Raw genomic sequence first — 18615 nt, 5'->3', positions numbered from 1 at the left:
ATTTGTTTAGGAATTGCAGATCCAAAGGCAAAGACAAAGGCTCTACAAAAGACAAATGCAAAGGAAAGCATAATGAGGAATGCAGTAATAGTGACTCAGGGAAGGACAACAAAGAGACTGTTGGTGTGGTGGTGACTACACTGGCAAGGGCTCCCTCCCTTGATTTATCAACCAAGGATGTGGAAGATGAGGTTATCTTATTTCTTGCGCATATATGTGAAAGCCATTGATATAATAGCATGGAAGAGAGTGTTGTGGGACCTTTGTATGTCCTGTTAGAATTTATTGGTTAATAATGCCTTAATGGAGCAGGCAATGGTGCTCGTTGATGGCCTTTTGAATCCGTTGCTAGCGAGTTTTCCATTGTCACCCACACTTTTTGGTTTTTATATCAACGACGTGGTAGTAGACATCATTTGAATCGAGAGAGATTGTGGGTGTTTGAAATACAAACAAATTTGCTATTTTTACTATATAGGTGATCATGGGGAGATGTTGGACTTCTATTTGTACATGGTGTCAATCTAGCTTGCAAACACATTTTGACAAGGGTGAAACCTTGAAACCATAAAAATCTTGAAACATTTGGGTGTTGAAATGCCCCACATAAAACCTTGGTTGAAACACCCCAAAATTTTCACCTAATACTCAAAAAATTGATTTGTTTTGACAATTAATCTCAACTAATTTTTAAATATGGATATTTTATTCAATTTATTTCTCCTCTTGCCTATGAGGTGAAACATTTCACACTGCAACTTTGCGTTTTGGAATGGAATGGGGGCAATGCAATTGCCTATAGTAAGTCATGATGTTTATCCCATGGCATAGATTTCCAAATACCAAGTACATAAGAAACCTTTTTAGAGTGTTCACTTTATCAATATGATGAAGGAACTACCCACCAGGTTATCCTACAAATCATGTGAAGCATTGAGAAGAAAATTGTGCTGAGTACAAGAGATAGATCTCTAGAAACATCCAATGATGGAGTAAGGGCTCCTCAACCATGGACTACCATGGACTACCATGGACTAGATACAAAGCACTTGCAACCATTTGATGACTACAGTGTTTGTAGATGTGTACTACATTGGTGATCACGGGGAGGTGGTGGAGTTATATGTGTACCTTGAGTCAACTTAGCTTGCAAATGAATTTTGACAAGGGTGAAACCTTGAAATTGTTGGAACTCTTGAAACATTTTGGATGTTGAAATTCCCCACATAAAACTTTGGTTGAAACACCCCTCAATTTTGACCTAATACTGATAAAGTTGAGTTTTTTTGGCAATGAATCTTAACTGATTTTCAAATATAGATGTCTTATCCAATTTATTTCTCCTCTTGCCTACGAAGTGAAACTTTTTTACAAAAACTCCATGTTTTGGAATGGAACGGGGGCGATGACATTGCTTGTAAGTCGTGATGTTTATCCCATGGTGGCATAGGTTTCTAGATAACAAGTGCATGCAAAACCTTTTTAAGACTGTTCATTTTATCAATAGGATGAAGGAATCACCCACCTGGTTATTCTGCAAAGAATTCAAAGCATTGAGAAACAATTGTGCACGGCACAAGAGAGAGATATTTGGAGGCATCCACTGATGGAACATGGGCTCAACAAACATGGGCTAGATACAAAGAACTTGCAACCATTTGAGCATCGAATGCTGATCGGATGGCACTTCTAGTAGTGAGAAATCCCCTTGTAAAAGCCATAATTGTATTATTGATGCAAAAGCTTATCTTTAGAATTGTAACTTGTGAATCCCTCCCTCATTAATTTAAATTATTAAAACATGGGTACTGGGCCTAAGGACATTTTTGAAAAGCCCTAGGTATAAATGTCAAATTAAAAGAGAGAATTTTTTGGATAAGCATTGTACGGACTGAGTTGCCATGTTACATAGAGCAAGTTTGTAATCATCATATCTTTTTGCTAATAACCCAAATTAAGTCCCCATTGTTGCGTTATGTTTCTCTCCTCTTGCTCTTTGATTTTACATTGTCAGTTTGGATTATGTTTGCGACTACATTGTGTAAGAATAAATCCACAATTTTGATAGTATTTTCAAGTGTTAATGATATTTAAATTTCTATCAGAATATAATACACATCCAGTTGTTCAATGTAGTTGTCTATCATCTGAATCTATTATTTTTAGATCCTCATCTATATTATCTGAAATTTGTTTGTTGTCTGAATTATGTACCTTCCCCAACTGATCCTATGAGTCTAAACTCATCATCTAGACATCTACTCTGAAGTCTAGTTAGTGACTCTGAGTCTAACTCTAGAATACCTATCAAAGCAATCCAGCTCATTCCATACGGTAAATTTAAGCACCTATGTTGGCATGCATGAGGCAAAAAACCACATTTGACTCAAATGAAATAGGAAGGCACCTTCAGTACACACAAGGTGCTTGTCACCAAAAAATGAGAAATTGTGGAGCTTTGCCAAGTGACCTTGCTAGATGCTTGTCACAATAAAGAAGAATTATGGATCCTAGACAACTGACCTTTTAACATACAACATAATTAGCCAATTATGAAGGATCCTATGTGTGTTTATATCCTCTTTACTCATGTATCTGAAAAAAGATTAGTGTTTACTATTTTTCATTTGCCCCTACCTAGTATTAAAGAAAACCACTACTTTCAAGTATAACTTTAAGAAGCTATTCTTAGATCTTAGATGATGCTATTAGACCACTTATGTTTATGTTTTGTCCATGTGCAAAACGATGGATCCCGATTCATGTACATCTGAAAAATGGGATGTTAGGGCCCAAATAGGTTCTATTACCCCTTGCCTATAGTCTCCCAATTTTTCTTGGCATTTCAACCTCATTGTTTGAGGAATCATCAAGTAGTTAGTAGAAGTGAGGATTGAGCATGCATTAGTCGTAAACCAATAGTGATGATTCAATGATTTCTCAAAAGTGAATCTCTTCTCACATTAAAATGACAAACCCAATGCGTTTCCATGCCCCATCCCAATCGCTTCCATGAGTATTGACATTAGAATATGCTAGTGCCACATAGCTATGCTATAGATGCCCATCGTGGTGATCCACTAACATTGGTGACATTGCCAAGGATTTCATTATAGGATGGTCGAGTGACCTTGCGACAGTATTCGCTTTGTTCAAATAGGAACTTTAAAACCATCCATCTTTCACTAAAAACATAGCGGCAAAGCAAAGTTTTGTCAGTTGTTGGTAGGGTCTAGAGGATGATGACTTTCTAGGGTTACCATTTGGTAGAAAAGAGTGTTGTGATCAGATGATATTAATGCATTTCAATCTTTAATTTTCTCCTTTCTTTTAGCATGTTGTATACACCACCACCACTAGTTGTATTTTCACATTTAGTTCAAATTATTGCATATTGTCATTGTCAGCTCATAGGAGTAGGTTAAGAGTTGAAAAACCATTACTTTGGGCAGTAAAAGTCAATGGAAAATTGTAGAGAAATCATGTTTGGATCAAAAAGACCACGACTCTTTGAAATCTGAAGAAGTGTTGGTAAACAGGGCAAACAATGACCAAATTACAAAATATCACCCAAACTAGCTTTCATTGTTGAGCAAAACTAGAATACATTACAAATTGTAGAGGAACATGGATAGGGCTTCATGTATCTCAAACTAGGCAGCTGAGAAATGAGTGTACATTAAAACACTGGGATATGTGTTAAGAGACAGACCGAACGGGCGCCCACTTGGCCAGACAGGTAGCCAGACACCACATTTGTATTCTATTAGTTTTTCGAGCTAGTGTAGTAATACTCTGTGTAATCCTGATTCTAGAGTAGTGGATCAATTCCTTGAGTTGTAATGCTGTAATGATATTTGTAAAGGTCCACGTGAGTCGGCCACTGTGGCCATTTATAATGCCCTAGGTATAAATGTCAATAACTTTAATGTGACAAGGAGGCTTATCTTTAGAGAAGAAAGAGCTCTGATGTACGTACGCTCAAGCGACTACGAAGCTCCAACTTGTAATCATCGCAGGTAATGATTGGGTAATTCGTTTTTAGTTTAGAAAATTGCATTGTGTTCCTCTCTCTTTGCTCTTTCATTTAAGTGTAAGCATTGTCAGTTTTGTTGTGGTTCACGACTACGTGTATGTGAGCATTAATTGCATATTTGAGTGCTTAAATCACTGTTTTATGATGTTTTGATTATAGGAGAGTCTTCTTAAACCATAGGGCGACCTTACGGACTGATCTGTTGCAATTTTCAGGACCTTTTTCATGATGGATCGTGATTTTGGTACCTTGTCAAATTGCGACCAGACTTGTAGGATAGTGCCCTTAGGTGTTGTAGACCTCCTCCTAAAGTTTCATTGCATTTAGAGTCCATTGCAGTGCCGAAATGGAGTGATGACCTAGAGCTGTGAGAAAGGATATAGGCAGATTTATCTGATCATGGAGTGTTGGTTTGCTTGTAGAGTTGTTGTGTTTGCGTGTTAAGGTTCACTTCTTAAGATTGACGATCTCAAAGAGTCTCCGTGCCCCATCCGAGTCACTTCCCTGGGTATTGACATTATGTTAGTGCCATATCGCTATGGTACAAACGTTCATTGTGGCGACCTGGTAACATTGGTGCCGCTGCTGGGGATATGATCCTTAGATGGTGAGTGACCTAGTGCATATTTAGAGTGTTCTTTTTTGAAGATTTGTCTTTCATTCCATTTACACCTTAGGAGTGAAGCAGCTAGACACGGGGTTTAGTACTTGATAGAGTCTAGAAGTCGAGACTTGCTAGATCTATTCTTGAGAAGTAAAGAGGGCTGTGTATGAGATAGCCAAAAGCATTTCATTCTTTAATTTTCTCTATGCTTTCAGAGTGCTATAGCGTTTTTCATTTCGACCTTATTTTGTACCGTTCTATTTGTTTTTGTTTCATGTTTTATTTCAGTACTTAGAAGTGGGGAATCCCCATCCCCGAGCAAGTACTTCCGAGCAAACAAAAACCCGAGCGAGATAGTTTAGATAAGCGAACTTGTTGTATCTTACTTTGTTTATAACAAAAGATCCATAATGTTAATTTGTTTGCAAACGTATATGGAAAATTTAAGAGAGGCACTTGAACTAACCTAGCCACCAAAAAATTGAGAAAAGAAATTGAATGAAGAACATAAACCCAATCTTCAATAAAGTTTATGTAGCAAACCCGTTGCATCTTACATTGTTTAAAACAAAATAGTGTTCATTTGTTTACAAACACATATGAAATTTACAAGAAACTATTAATAGAATGCACTCTCAAAACTTGTGCTAATCTCTCACAAACTAGGGATTATCATAAGTGGACAAAATACCACTGCATTTCAAACTACATACCACACAAAACCTTTACATCTAGAGACACTTTAACTATTGCTGCACATTTGGCCGCAATTCTCCCAAAGCTTGAAACAACTCCACCTTCATTAGGGCTGCTTGGTGCATGAAGTCATGGGCAAAACACATACTAAATATGCTTGCATGGCACATATGTCAACCTCTTGGACTCTCTCTTTTGGAAGTCCTCACATGTGCATCTTGGAAAATCAGACAATGTCACAGAGTATGAAAATCCCTTTGCCCTTGACCCCTCTGTGCTAATGTAGAAAACATGCGTTTCATTGCACACAACAATAACATCTTTAACTAATGTTGCTACCATGCATTTTCCAATATCAATTTTGGTATGAAATTCTTTTGTTAGCTTTGAGTGCCATTTAATAATCTTGCCATCCCTGTATTTGGGCCAAAAGTCACTTGGAACTCTATTTGCTGCTCGAATGCCCCCATTCAGAGTTGCACATTCTACCCCATGTTGTTGAAGTACAAATCCATTTGCTTGGAGTTTTTCTGCCTCATGTGGTAGTAGATTTGTGCTCTCTGCGACCCTCCAAACCCCTGGTGCAGGTTCGGGTGGCCCCACTAGCATGTCATGAATCTTCCATGTGTGCATGTTACTAGCATTGCAAAACCATACATAACCCTCAACAATCCCCCCAAGCTTTGATCCCGACGAGGGATATTTTCTTCGACCCCAAAAGCACGGTGCAGCTACCCCAGAATTAATATTAGGTGAGCCTTGATTAATGAATCGTCCACATCTATCTGTTTGATCTTGAAAAATTCCAAAACATGTCATTTTGTGTCCAGGTTCAGTTCTCCTAATTGCCCATACCATTTTTGCAACAGTCGCCTCAGGACAATACTTTGTTTCCCCATGTGCACGTGCATACTTTGTTCCACCAATGGGTTCAGTGACTGTGACATACTTGGGCTTGTGGCTATCATCCTCCAGCACAACACCAGCATCCACATAGATTGGTCTCTTTTTCTTTACGCTCTTCTCCCTTATATTTGACATATTCATCTCTGGACTTTGCAAACCCATTTCGTCCATTGAGTAGTGTGTAAGATTGACCAACTTTGTTTCAGCCGAGGCAGTGGATGAATGATCTAAAAATCTTTGTGCAAGGTCTTGTATTTCGGGACCACTACATGTCTTTGCACCTTTAAGGTACACATTGTACTTAACACTTTGTAGTACAACCATTGCCATATCTGCCCCTGCGGCTTCATATAAACTAATTTTCTCTTTGAAACCAAAGCATGCCCGCATGCTAGCATGTTTACTCTCAGACAGGTTAGTATTTGGCACAAAAATGCCAGACTCATCTTGCATAACAAATCTTCCTCCCCAATGTGAACTTTGATATCCCACCAAGCCCACCATGTCTCCAAACATGAAACTTCACCATCAACAGCATGCCCTGCTCTCCAAAAGCGACGAAGATCTCCTTTGCAAATATCTGCTTGATTCTTTGATGGTGCATTTTGCCATTTTTGCCATTTAATTTTGTGCTCCTCTTGTGAGGAAGGTTTGATAGACTTAGTAGAATGCCGGATCATGGATTGCTCCCAATGAAACACGCAAGACCTTTCCTTAGATGGTACAACCTTGTTGGGACCCCCAAAGTAAACTGTTTTGACTACTATCCAATTTGCATTAGCCTCATCAGACATGAAACCTCTGAATTCAGGCTTATCAAATCCTTGATCTTGAACCACCTTATTGAGCATCTTCCAAAACTCTATCTGTGCAAACTTATTCTCCACAGTAAACTCACATGTTGCAATTGTCATAAGTTCACGCACAAACGAATCATAAACATGTGCAGACATTGTGGGCCATCCTTGCACATGATGCACATGATCAAAGTGTACCCACATCTGCTCAAGATTTCCACCTGGATGCATTTGATTAACCACATCAACTCCACTTCCTGGCCCAATTATTGACATCTTGAACACATGTGGTTGATGGGCATTTCCAAGTTGACCAGGCAAGAGAACATCATGTATATGTGGATACCTACTCTTACTCTTCAAGTCAAACACTACTTCTAAGCCTTTTGCACTTATATTTTTCGATCTTTTGGCTCATTCCAAGCTTGTTCAATCCTTTGTCTACTTGACAAAGGTGTGATTGTGTCTAGAAATTCAACAAACTCACAATCTTCAGTATATTTGGTATTGTTTGCATTTTCCATTACAAGCTTTCCCATGATCATATCTTGAGCAGTCATGTGCTCGAGCTGTTTGGATGTAGTGAATGGTTCTTGAGCAGCACGAGCTTGAACCACTAATGATAATTTTTTCTCATTTACTCTTGACCTCCGTTCTGGACAAGGATGTTGATGCTCACCTAGATGTAGCACACAACGGGTCCACTTTTGTTTCTCGCTTGGCATACAATAATAAATAACTATAGGACAAGTTTCCACACACTCTGGCATTTTAGAGCAATGATTGCTTGTCAAGGTGCCATATTCAGGTGTCAGCATGCCTTTTGGAGATGACTTTGAAAGATGACCTTGCCAATGCACCTCATTGTAGAGTCTTGTCCTCGAGTAATATGGACAATCAATGTTGACACAACATAAGTGACCCGAGCGACTGAACCTAATGACCCCTAGAAAGGTATCACTACTACATGTGACATATTCAGTCCACATGTGGCTATCATGTCTCTATTCCATCCCAATCATTCCATTAGCGTGACCTAGAGAGGGAAACTCAAATGCAACATATCCATCATAAAACACAGGAAGCTCTTGAACTTGAATGATGTCTTTATCTTGTTTCAGGGCCAAGTACAAGTTGCTTTGCAAAGGCATTGAGCGTATAATATCAAGTACGCTGGAGCAGCCATGTGACTCGGTATCTGATTCTAAATAAAAAATTACTAGAGGAGCCTTAATTCCATTGTCATGTTTAGGAGTTGTCAAGCAAACCTTGAAGAACTGACAGACATCATGATTCAGAAGGAAGACCTCTTCACCACTAATAGACTTGGTAACTTCCATTTTCACCTGTCCTCCACTTAGTGTAAGTGGATGTAAAGTAAACTCATCAGTTAGCTCAAAATGTTGTTTCACAAAAGAGACAGAAAACGCATATGTGCTGCCTTCAAAAATAAGGACAAGCTTTTGACTAACTTGTGGCCCGAATACTGTAATGCGCCTAGACATTGGAAGCAATCGTCTTAGAGAATTTGAAAGTGAGTGCAGAGTCCAGATTGAAAAATAACAATAGCTACAGATGGTAGTCATTATTTCGGTCGTCATTCTCTAAAAGGCGGTGTAGACAACTTGCATTCGTAAAACATAATCACCCAGGTAGACGTGACCATCATTTAAAGATATTTCTTTTTATTACTTATATTGGCGCGCCAAAACGTTAAGCAAATCCGGTTCAAAATCTTGTCAATTATTTGAAATCTTGTCAAATCTGTAAAATTGGTCCTCTTAGTGGCTTGACTTATGCAAAAATCTTTTAAATGTTTAATAATTGGTCCATATTCCATATGCGAAAACATTCGACCTCTGTGAAATGCGCTCTCTCTGCTTTTTCTCTAAGGTTTTCTCTGTTGCACGCGTGTGTGCTTTTTCTCTGTTGCGTGTGTGTGCAAGGAGCCCTACCATACTAGCCATAGAAGTGCGCACCGGCGCGTGGTGGTTCAGGTAGCTCAGGTTTAGCGTGCTGCTTCGAATACAGCTAGTTTAGGAAGCTTTTGTTCAAGTAGCTCGGGCTCTGCAAGCTCAGCAAGTCGAGGACTCTGCAAGTTGAGCAGCCCTACCATACTAGCCATAGCAGCGCGCACCGGTGCCTCGTGGTTCAGGCAGCTCTGGTTCAAGACATTGCTTCGGGTACCGCTGGTTCAGGAAGCTCTAGTTCAGGTAGATCGGGTACGGTAAGGTCTGCAAATCGGGTACAATAGAACAGGTTCAACAAACCGAGGTCTGCAAGCTCAACAAATCAGGCTCTGTAAGTTCAGGGATTTAGCAGGTCCGTGGATTCAGGGACTCTTTCTCAATTCCCTTAATGAGCGTGCACCGGCGCGCGCCTGTTTACAGTAGGTGTGAATTCCGGTTTCAGAAGAGTGGTTTCCGGGTTGAGAAGGGTGCTTTGAGAGGTGTGGTTTCCGGTTTGAGAACAAGCATTGACAATGGCTGGTCGAAACTCCGCGTTGGCTCGAAGGGGTCGTCCACCTACAAGGTACTCAATGATGCTTAATGCAAATCATGCTGACATTATTTCAGATATTGCGATATGGTTCTGAATTACTACAACATTAACATTGATATTATCTTTCTTGCAAATTTAATTCAGGTGTTTTATTAGAGAATGTCTATGGCTATCTTCAATAATTATCATGTATATGCCAAGGTTTACAAAGTTGTCACAGCAATACTTGAGATCTTGTCTGTGCTTAATTGCTTAATACTTCTTTGGTGAATAATATTGGTCTTAATTTTTCAAGTGAGAAGTCATTATGAGCTATAGTATTTTTTGAAATAATGCTCTATGTACAAAGGTAGCTCTGTCCAAATTTTTTTGAGATTTCTATAGTGTTTTATTTCAATATGGTGCCATATATGGTTTGGCTCTTTTGTAAAACTATTGTCTCCATGTTTCTTGTTGATGTTGGAACAACCCGAAACTGCGTGGAAGATCACAAAGGGAAGGAGTAACAATGCTTCTCTGTATGGCCAGGTAGATGGTAGTGATCAAGTATCTTCAGTCTCAGCTACCCACATGATAGAGGAAACTGAGACACAAGGTGAGGAGGTTCTTTCCATGGAAATGGGACAGAGCTCTCTACATGAAGTTGATGCAACTTTAGCCCCCGAGGAGAATGATTTACAGATTGTCCCATGGGAGATAATCGATGAGGTTACTGCAATGTCTGAGATGGAAGATGAGCAAAAGATCTTTATGCATAGAGGTGCATACATTCTTGAAAGCACACGTGTTTTTAGTTGCTTTGATTGTCCCTCCATTCCTTTATGTAGATTGATTCCATATGCGAGAGTGAGAGGTTTGAGAGATGATCTCAGTGGATTGAAGGCGGCCTTTGCAAAAGAAGGTTATATGCCAGAGAAAGGAGCATTCATTGTCTCTTTGGTAACATGCAAAAGAGAGGAGAGTTTTGTGAATGGTATGTGTTCACACTTTTCATTTTTGTATTGATGTCCACGTGCTGTGAATGTTGTTTAAAGTTTGACTTTGTGAATGTTCTAGATGAGATAAAGGCTACATTGGATCCTCTTTGGAATGAGATCAATGAAGAATTTGAAGCCGAGTTAAAAAAGCAAAGAAAGTTTCAAGATCTCACAAATCACATGTTCTATGTTTGGGAAGGGAATCATCACACCGTGGCTTGGAGGGAAGCGATAAAAGAGAAGTTCTCCACTTCAAAGGAGAAACACTATCGAGTCCTATGCACTTTGGTCTTTCAATGCAGCATGAACACTCATGCTCTTGTTGTTACTCATCTTCGTGATGAGATTGTCAATACGACACATATTTGTACAATAGACCATGAAATGTATCTAAAGGGTTTGCCAGATAGAGACCAAAAACTTATTGCCACTATACAGAAGAAGAATGCCAAAGGTACAAAGCCTTGGTATCCACTTACACGACGGTACCTTGGCAGATTGGTCTATGACGTATGTGTCAGACTAAATGATTTTTGCTCTCATTTAAATGCATGATTTCAAAGCTTGTTAACTTATATTTAATTTTAGATTCAAATGACAAAAGAAAAAGAAAAGCGAGTTGCTCTTATCAAACAAAGCTTGTCTCCAGAAGAGCATCAGAAAGAAGAAGAGAGAATTTGTGAGGAGATTACTTACAAATATCAAGATTGAATTGGAAAGGTATGTAGATAACATGGATTCACGGCATTCTCTTGAGAAAAACGTGCAAAAAGTTACTTCAGTACTTGTCATTTGCAATATTAAATTTTTCAGTTGCTTAACATTGTTGATCCCAATCTTGGGACGGATTGGCTAGCAAGAGTTTTGTCTTTGAAATGGGGTCTTGATAGTTGGGCTGCGTTGGAGAAGCTGAACTTAATAGCACTTCAAGACGCCTCTGTGAAAAACAAGATTCATTGGGTTTCATTATTGGAAGCAGACAAGATTACAAGGAGTGCATATGGTCTGAAAAAGGGAGATCACGTCTTTCGCATGTAAGTATAGCTAAGATTAAAAGTACTATATATATCATGTCTTTATATATATAAGTTTAATTTTGTCTCCTCTTTTTATGTGGGATTGTAGCTGGCTTCGCAGAGAGGATTTTTTGGCCCGGGTTTTTCAGAGGACATTTCAAATTGTGTCGGATCTTTTGGATGTGCCAGGCGGGGTGCCTTTGCAGCATGACTGCACTCTTGCATTCTACTTTGAAGAAATTAAATTTGAGGCGAGGCCCTATCTTGAGAATGGCGGCACAACGTTTGGCTTTCAGGTGAATCACTAACTGACTTAGATATATATTATTCGTTGTTATTGTTTTGTAACCTTCGTGTCACCTAATTGACCTTTGTAGATTCTTCATGTTCTTGGTTACCAAGAGTGTCTTGCCTACCATGCCCTTTCTGGCTAGACAGTGGACTCAACTAGCGATCCAAGACAAGCATGTATCCCTCTAGTATGCACACATTGACTCCTTGGGAGATAGATAATTGTCCATGGTGGATAGATATGGAGAAGGGCCATGTTCTTGGACGTGAAAGAGAGCTACAAGAGATGATATCAAAGGATGCTGTGATGAAGGTTCCACCAGTAGACATAGTAGAAGAGAGTCATGCAGGTATGTTTGATCATGCTCATATTTACCTATCTAAAAGTTACAATGCTCTGATTTGAAGTGTTCTATTTTAGCTATGTGCAACTCACAAAAGGAAAAGGAGAGGGTTGTGGATCTGATCATTGAGGAGGAGGTGGAGCCAACTCCAGGTAAACTACAAAAACATTTGTTAATGCTTTCCTTCCATGTGGTTGATGCATGGCTTATTAAACCTCACTGTAATGTCTCAGTGCTCCTGGCACGATCGTGGCTCGAAAGAGTATCTCTTTTGTTTATATTATGGAGTCTCCATCTCATTGTCTCTCTAGTTGTATGGATACTTGATACATGGCTATTTTTGGGGACTACATTGCCATTGCTGCAGACTATAGGGCGGGGATCCGTAATCTTGCATGGGTCCCTGTACACGAGCATCTCCTCATGCGGGCACACTCTGACTCTATCTTGTATACCCGGGGCACAAAATCAGTTTCATGGGCTACATATTTGATTTTTTTAGATCTTCCATTTGGTGGGTCCCTCTTAGGCTCCACTACTTCACCTTGCTGGGACATTTGCACTGAGGATCATGTACGTGTTGGTGTTCATTTGGTATTCTTGACATTGGTGGATTTTGGATGGCTGTTGATCATGGTTTCTTTGGCAGGTCTATCTTGTTTACAGTCATGCAAAAAATTTGTAATATTTGTGCTATTTATTATTGATATTTAGTTAAAATAACAGGAGAGGCCATTGACTGGGTGGAGAGATTTTCTCGTGCTTCGGAGATGGTGGTTCATCGATGCATTTTAGTGCTCCATCATGGAGCATATGGTTATGTGGAGAGTTTTGGTGGTTGTGTGGAGGTGATACATTTGTTTTTACATCAATATTTCAGAACTTTGTCTTGTTGTTTGCTCTAATCGCGTCTCTTGTTTTGCAGTGTAATTTCTCTATGCTATTTATGATTCACAGAGTGGGTATGCGTCCACCATGCTTTGTATCAGAAAGTGCTGCCTTGTTCTCCCGGCTTGGTATGCACTCTTCGGATTCTTTTATGGTGCATCACCTTCTGAAGCTCTCTCAGGCTAGATCATTATCAGGCGAGCCATTGCGAGGAGGACTGGAGCGGAGCCATTCTTTCATTGCATGTTTTATGGAGCTGCTTTGTTGACGAGGAGGTATTTGTTTGGAGCTTGGATGTGGCACAACCCTTGTACTAGTAGCTTGCTTGGCTTCAGGACGAGCATGTATTGCAGTCAACATTGATGAGCCACTAATTTCAGGATATGTGTTACCGTTGCTTTTCCCTAGAAAGCGGGGAGAGAGGAGGCGTCCACCTCTTTAGATATTGATGATGAGAGTGACATGCCATCGCGTGTCAATCCCTTTGATGACTAGTGAGGCCCACCTCTTACTTTGACATTGACATTGCTCTCATCTTTTTTGTCCCTATTTTTGTATTAGCGTCGGTATTTATTGATCATCGATACTGCCTATATTACTTGTTTGGTGTTTAACTTCACAATCTTTTTTTTTTTAATGGAAGTGCATTGCTGGTCTACGCAGAGCAGATGGCTAGAACCATGGCAGCAGATACGCTATACGATTCTTGCATCCCGGAGAGGTATCAGAGACATAACGTATTCATCGATGATGTGTGCGAGTCATCATAAGAACAATAGATTTATAACATTGGTGGATGTTAAAATTCAAATTCATGTCTTGTTGTGTTCATAAGAATCTCGTTATATCACGATGGAAACATAACAGTTGATGTTCTAATATTTTGGATTGTGGATAAGTAGTATGTACTGTTTTGATGGATTTGGTTAAGGTTTAGAATCCTCATGTGAGGTGCCGTGAAGGCTTATGATTATTTTTGAGATATTGCTTCATGTACAAGGGAAACTATGTCAATTTTTTTAAAAAAGTACTATGCATGTTTTGCTTTGTTTTTCGTGAGAGGAGGCATAATGGTTATGGCCATTTTTATTATTTTTTTTCGAGCGGTGATAATACCACAACTGTAGATGTTCTAATATTTTGGATTGTGGATAAGTAGTATGAACTGTTCTGATGGATTTGGTTAAGGTTTAAAATCCTCATGTGAGGTGTCGTGAAGGCTTTAATTATTTTTGAAATATTGCTCCATGTACAAGGGAAACTATGTCCAGTTTTTTTTAAAAGTACTATGTTTGTTTTGCTTTAGTTTTCGTGAGAGGAGGCATAATGGTTTGGCCATTTTTATTATTTTTTTGAGCGGTGATAATACCACAACTATAGATGTTCTAATATTTTGGATTGTGGATAAGTACTATGTACTATTTTGATGGATTTGGTTAAGGTTTAAAATCCTCATTGAGGTGCCGTGAAGGCTTATGATTATTTTTGAAATATTGCTTCATGTACAAGGGAAACTATGTCCAATTTTTTTTGAAAAGTACTATGTTTGTTTTGGTTTGTTTTTTGTGAGAGGAGGCATAATGGTTATGGCCATTTTTATTATTTTTTTGAGCGGTGATAATACCACAAGTATAGATGTTCTAATATTTTGGATTGTGGATAAGTAGTATGTACTATTTTGATGGATTTGGTTAAGATTAAAAATCCTTATATGAGGTGCCGTGAAGGTTTATGGTTATTTTTGAAATATTGCTTCATATACAAGGGAAACTATGTCCAATTTTTTTAAAAGTACTATGTTTGTTTTGCTTTGTTTTTCGTGAGAGGAGGCATAATGGTTATGGCCATTTTTATTATTTTTTCGAGCGGTGATAATACCACAACTATAGATGTTCTAATATTTTGGATTATGGACAAATACTATGTACTCTATTGATGGATTTGGTTAAGATTTAAAATCCTCATGTGAGGTGCCGTGAAGGTTTATGGTTATTTTTGAAATATTGCTTCATATACAAGGGAAACTATGTCTGTTTTTTTCAAAAGTACTATATATGTTCTGCATAGTTTCTCGTGAGAAGTGTCATAATGGTCATGGCCATTTTTTCTATTTTTTCGAGCGGTGGCAATACCACAACTATAGATCTTCGCTCGAGTTTTGCTTTGCTCGCAAAATCTTGCTCGGGCTAAGGTAGGACTCCTTAGAAGTAGGGTAAGTAGAAACTACCACCATCAAATTTGGGCTAAAACATTGAAGGAAAAAAGGGTGAAAACCATATTTTGTATGAAATAACCATAACTATGAAATTCTAAAAATTTGATGGTAGAGACCTCAAAAGTGATCCAAATTCAAAAATTGCGGATCTAGGGCATCAAAAAACTCTCTAGAAGCAATCTGGGAAGTATGACCAAAATTTATGGAGAAACATGGATCGCGATCCATGTACCCCAGAGACCATTTTTGAGAAAAATTGACCACTTACAGTGAGCATCAGAGGGATATTGCTCTGATCAAGTTTTCTTGAAAGAAAAACTCAAAAATCACATCAGAATTGGCTGTTAGGGCAAAAACAACAAAATAGGTATTTTAGACACAAAATTTGAGGTTTTTCAACCTTTTGGGATCCAAATTCAAAAAGGGGTGAGATTTGGCGTCTACAAGGAATAGAGAACCAACATAACAAAATTCATGAAAAAATGTTGCCAAACATGGATCGATGTTGCCAAACATCCCTTATAACTAGTGGAACAACTTTGCCAAAAGGGAAAATGTCAAAAAATTGAAAAAAGTTGGTCAAAATAGACAAATATAGAAATTCGTCAAAAACCGCAGGGCAGACAAAAAAATTCACTTTTGACTAGGAAAAAGTTATCCAAATTCAAAAAGATTTAGGGAAGAGTATCACCGTAACATGGACTATAAGATGACCAAGTTTCATGCCAAAATGAGGTCAAACATGGATCGTGATCCATGTACCTCATCAAATAACTTGACTGAGATTTGAGCAATAGGTAGCTGGTACCATTTGAAATAACTTTCCCGAAAGAACCATATGCAAAAAAGTTATAAAAAGTGGTCAAAAGAGCCAAAAATAGTTCATTGTCAAAACTGTCACAATAGATTGTAGAAGTTAGTTTTGGTTGGACAAAACTTATCCAAATTCAAAAATTTCTTGATGAGCAGGCTACAAATATCATAAGCTATCAACACACCAAAATTTAGATCCAAAAGTGGTGGAACCCTGATAAATTTTTGGATAGAAACTTTTCCAACCTGTAGCAAAGACCATTAAGAATAAAAGTCCCCAAGAAGCATCATCAAAAAAGTTCAAACAAACGACCAAAAGGGCAAAAAATAGTTTAAGCTAAACACTCTACTAGGGATTGACTTTTGCATGACCTAAACAAGTCCAAATCACACAAAAACCATGTAGCAGGGAGCAGGAGACCAATAACAAGCTGTGTGTCAAGTCTCATTACTATCTGACACATAGGTACATCAATCATGATCCATGTTCCTTTGTCACAGACTGATACCATATTTGCACCATAGCTAAGGAGTCTAGTGGTCTTTTCAAAATTGAATTTGGATATCAAAAACCAAACCAAAAGCCCTGAACTACCAAGTACTTGCACAAATTGCCAGAATTGACCTCACGTTGAACCCAAAGGTCCATTTAAAAAGAAAATGATACCATAGGACCTCCTAATCATGCTGAATTTGATGGTACCAGGAGAAGTCAATTTGGGCTCCAAACATGGATTGTGATCCATGTTCCCATAGTAACAACTTAACTTGAAACTTTCCAGATCAGTAGTGCATACACAAGGAAACACATCCCCAAGCCTAGTTGTGAAAAAATTTGAGCAAAATTGGGTCAAAAGAAAGCAAAACAAGTGACAAACAGAAAACCGCAGTGAAAATCTAATATTGGCCATTTGACCTATCAAACCAAGTTCAAATCCAAAAAGATTTGAGATTTAGCTTGTGGATATAGAGTGCACAAGCTACCAAGAGATCAACTCCAGATGTGGTTGAACATGGATCACAATCCATGTACCTCAACCTCAGAATTTGATGAAAATTGGTACCTAGATTGCATATGACCTTGTCTACATGCAATCAAAATTTGGAGAAAAAAAATTGACACAGGAACATGGATCGCAATCCATGTACAGTAGCATAATGGGGGTATCTGACTTGATGATCTTGTAGACATACTTGAGAACATCTCAAATCTCAAGTTCAAGCTAAAAATACCTTCTGGAGACCAAGATACAAGCCAAAGCTCCCGTGTTCTGGTCCTGAGACTGTCTTGAGTGCTGTTTCAAGTGCAATTCACTAAAATTGCTCTAACTTTTGATAGGCAACTCCAAATTGAGTCAGGTATAGCCAGGAAGAAAGCTGCGGGCAGTAGGACACACCTAGACTTTGAGGGTACCTAGACCTATTTTATAGTGACCAAAAGAGTCACAAGTTCCTGACTTTTGAGAGACCTGATCAGGGACAAAAAGGGATAAGTTGCACTAAGACAAAGTGGGCCTGTAAGCGACTATCTTGAGAGTTTTGAGTGAGCCATGACCATGATAAATAATCCACCACTAGAGTTTTCAAGTCCACTCAGAGACATGAAAAACGCAAGTAATGCTGCAATGTCGACACACCAGGGAGATTGGGCGAATACATAGAGGAGAGGCATCCACTGATCAACAAACCAAACGTGAGATTCATTAGAACCAATGAAGCCATGCGAGTTCTTATGGATTACACTTATGAGGGCTTATACAGATTCACAAATGGGGATCAATATATCTTCTACAAGTGTGTAGAACCCTATGCTAGAGAGATGCTACTAGGTTGAAGCTATGGTGGGTGCCACCTTAGGCAGGCCATGGCAAGAGAGAGAAGGTGAAGAAATGAGATTGAACGAGAGAGAGAGAGAGAGAGAGAGAGAGAGAGAGAGAGAGAGAGAGAGAGAGAATGAATTCGACATTGTATACACACTATTGTTGATTGTATTAATTTCTGTGAAGCTTACATATATAGAGTAAAACTAGCCATCCAAACTAGCTCTAAACTAAAGTGTCCTCTGCATGCTATAAGTGGTGTTCCCACGGGCTTGGAAACCCAACAATCCCCCCCTCAAGCCCGAACTGGACAGACCACTCTCATGATACCTCAAGTTTTTGGAATACGCGGCAACCATGAGTTTTAGGTTCTCTCACAACCAAGGATTTTTGGTGTATCCATAACGTGGTGTGATGATAAAACCCCCCCTTGAACAGATAAGGTGTAGGTAAAAAAAATAGCTACCAATAAATGGAATTTTTGGTTCACTGTCAAACCTTGGGTTGAAGGTGTACCCAGTAGCCTCATGAGAAGCAGGATAAAAAAGGGCTGAGAACAAATACGTTTGAGAGGTCTTACCACTTATGTGTAGCAGTATCTAACCCGTACAAGTTTTTATCATGGCAACATGATTGACAACAGATAAAGTAAAAGATACTATGACTGAAAATATATCATTGTGTTGACAACATAACAATAACAAATCTAG

The sequence above is a fragment of the Adiantum capillus-veneris genome, chromosome 22, assembly GCF_014529385.1.
Source record: "Adiantum capillus-veneris isolate H3 chromosome 22, ASM1452938v2, whole genome shotgun sequence".
Classification (NCBI taxonomy): domain Eukaryota; kingdom Viridiplantae; phylum Streptophyta; class Polypodiopsida; order Polypodiales; family Pteridaceae; genus Adiantum; species Adiantum capillus-veneris.
This window is presented reverse-complemented; position numbering follows the sequence as displayed.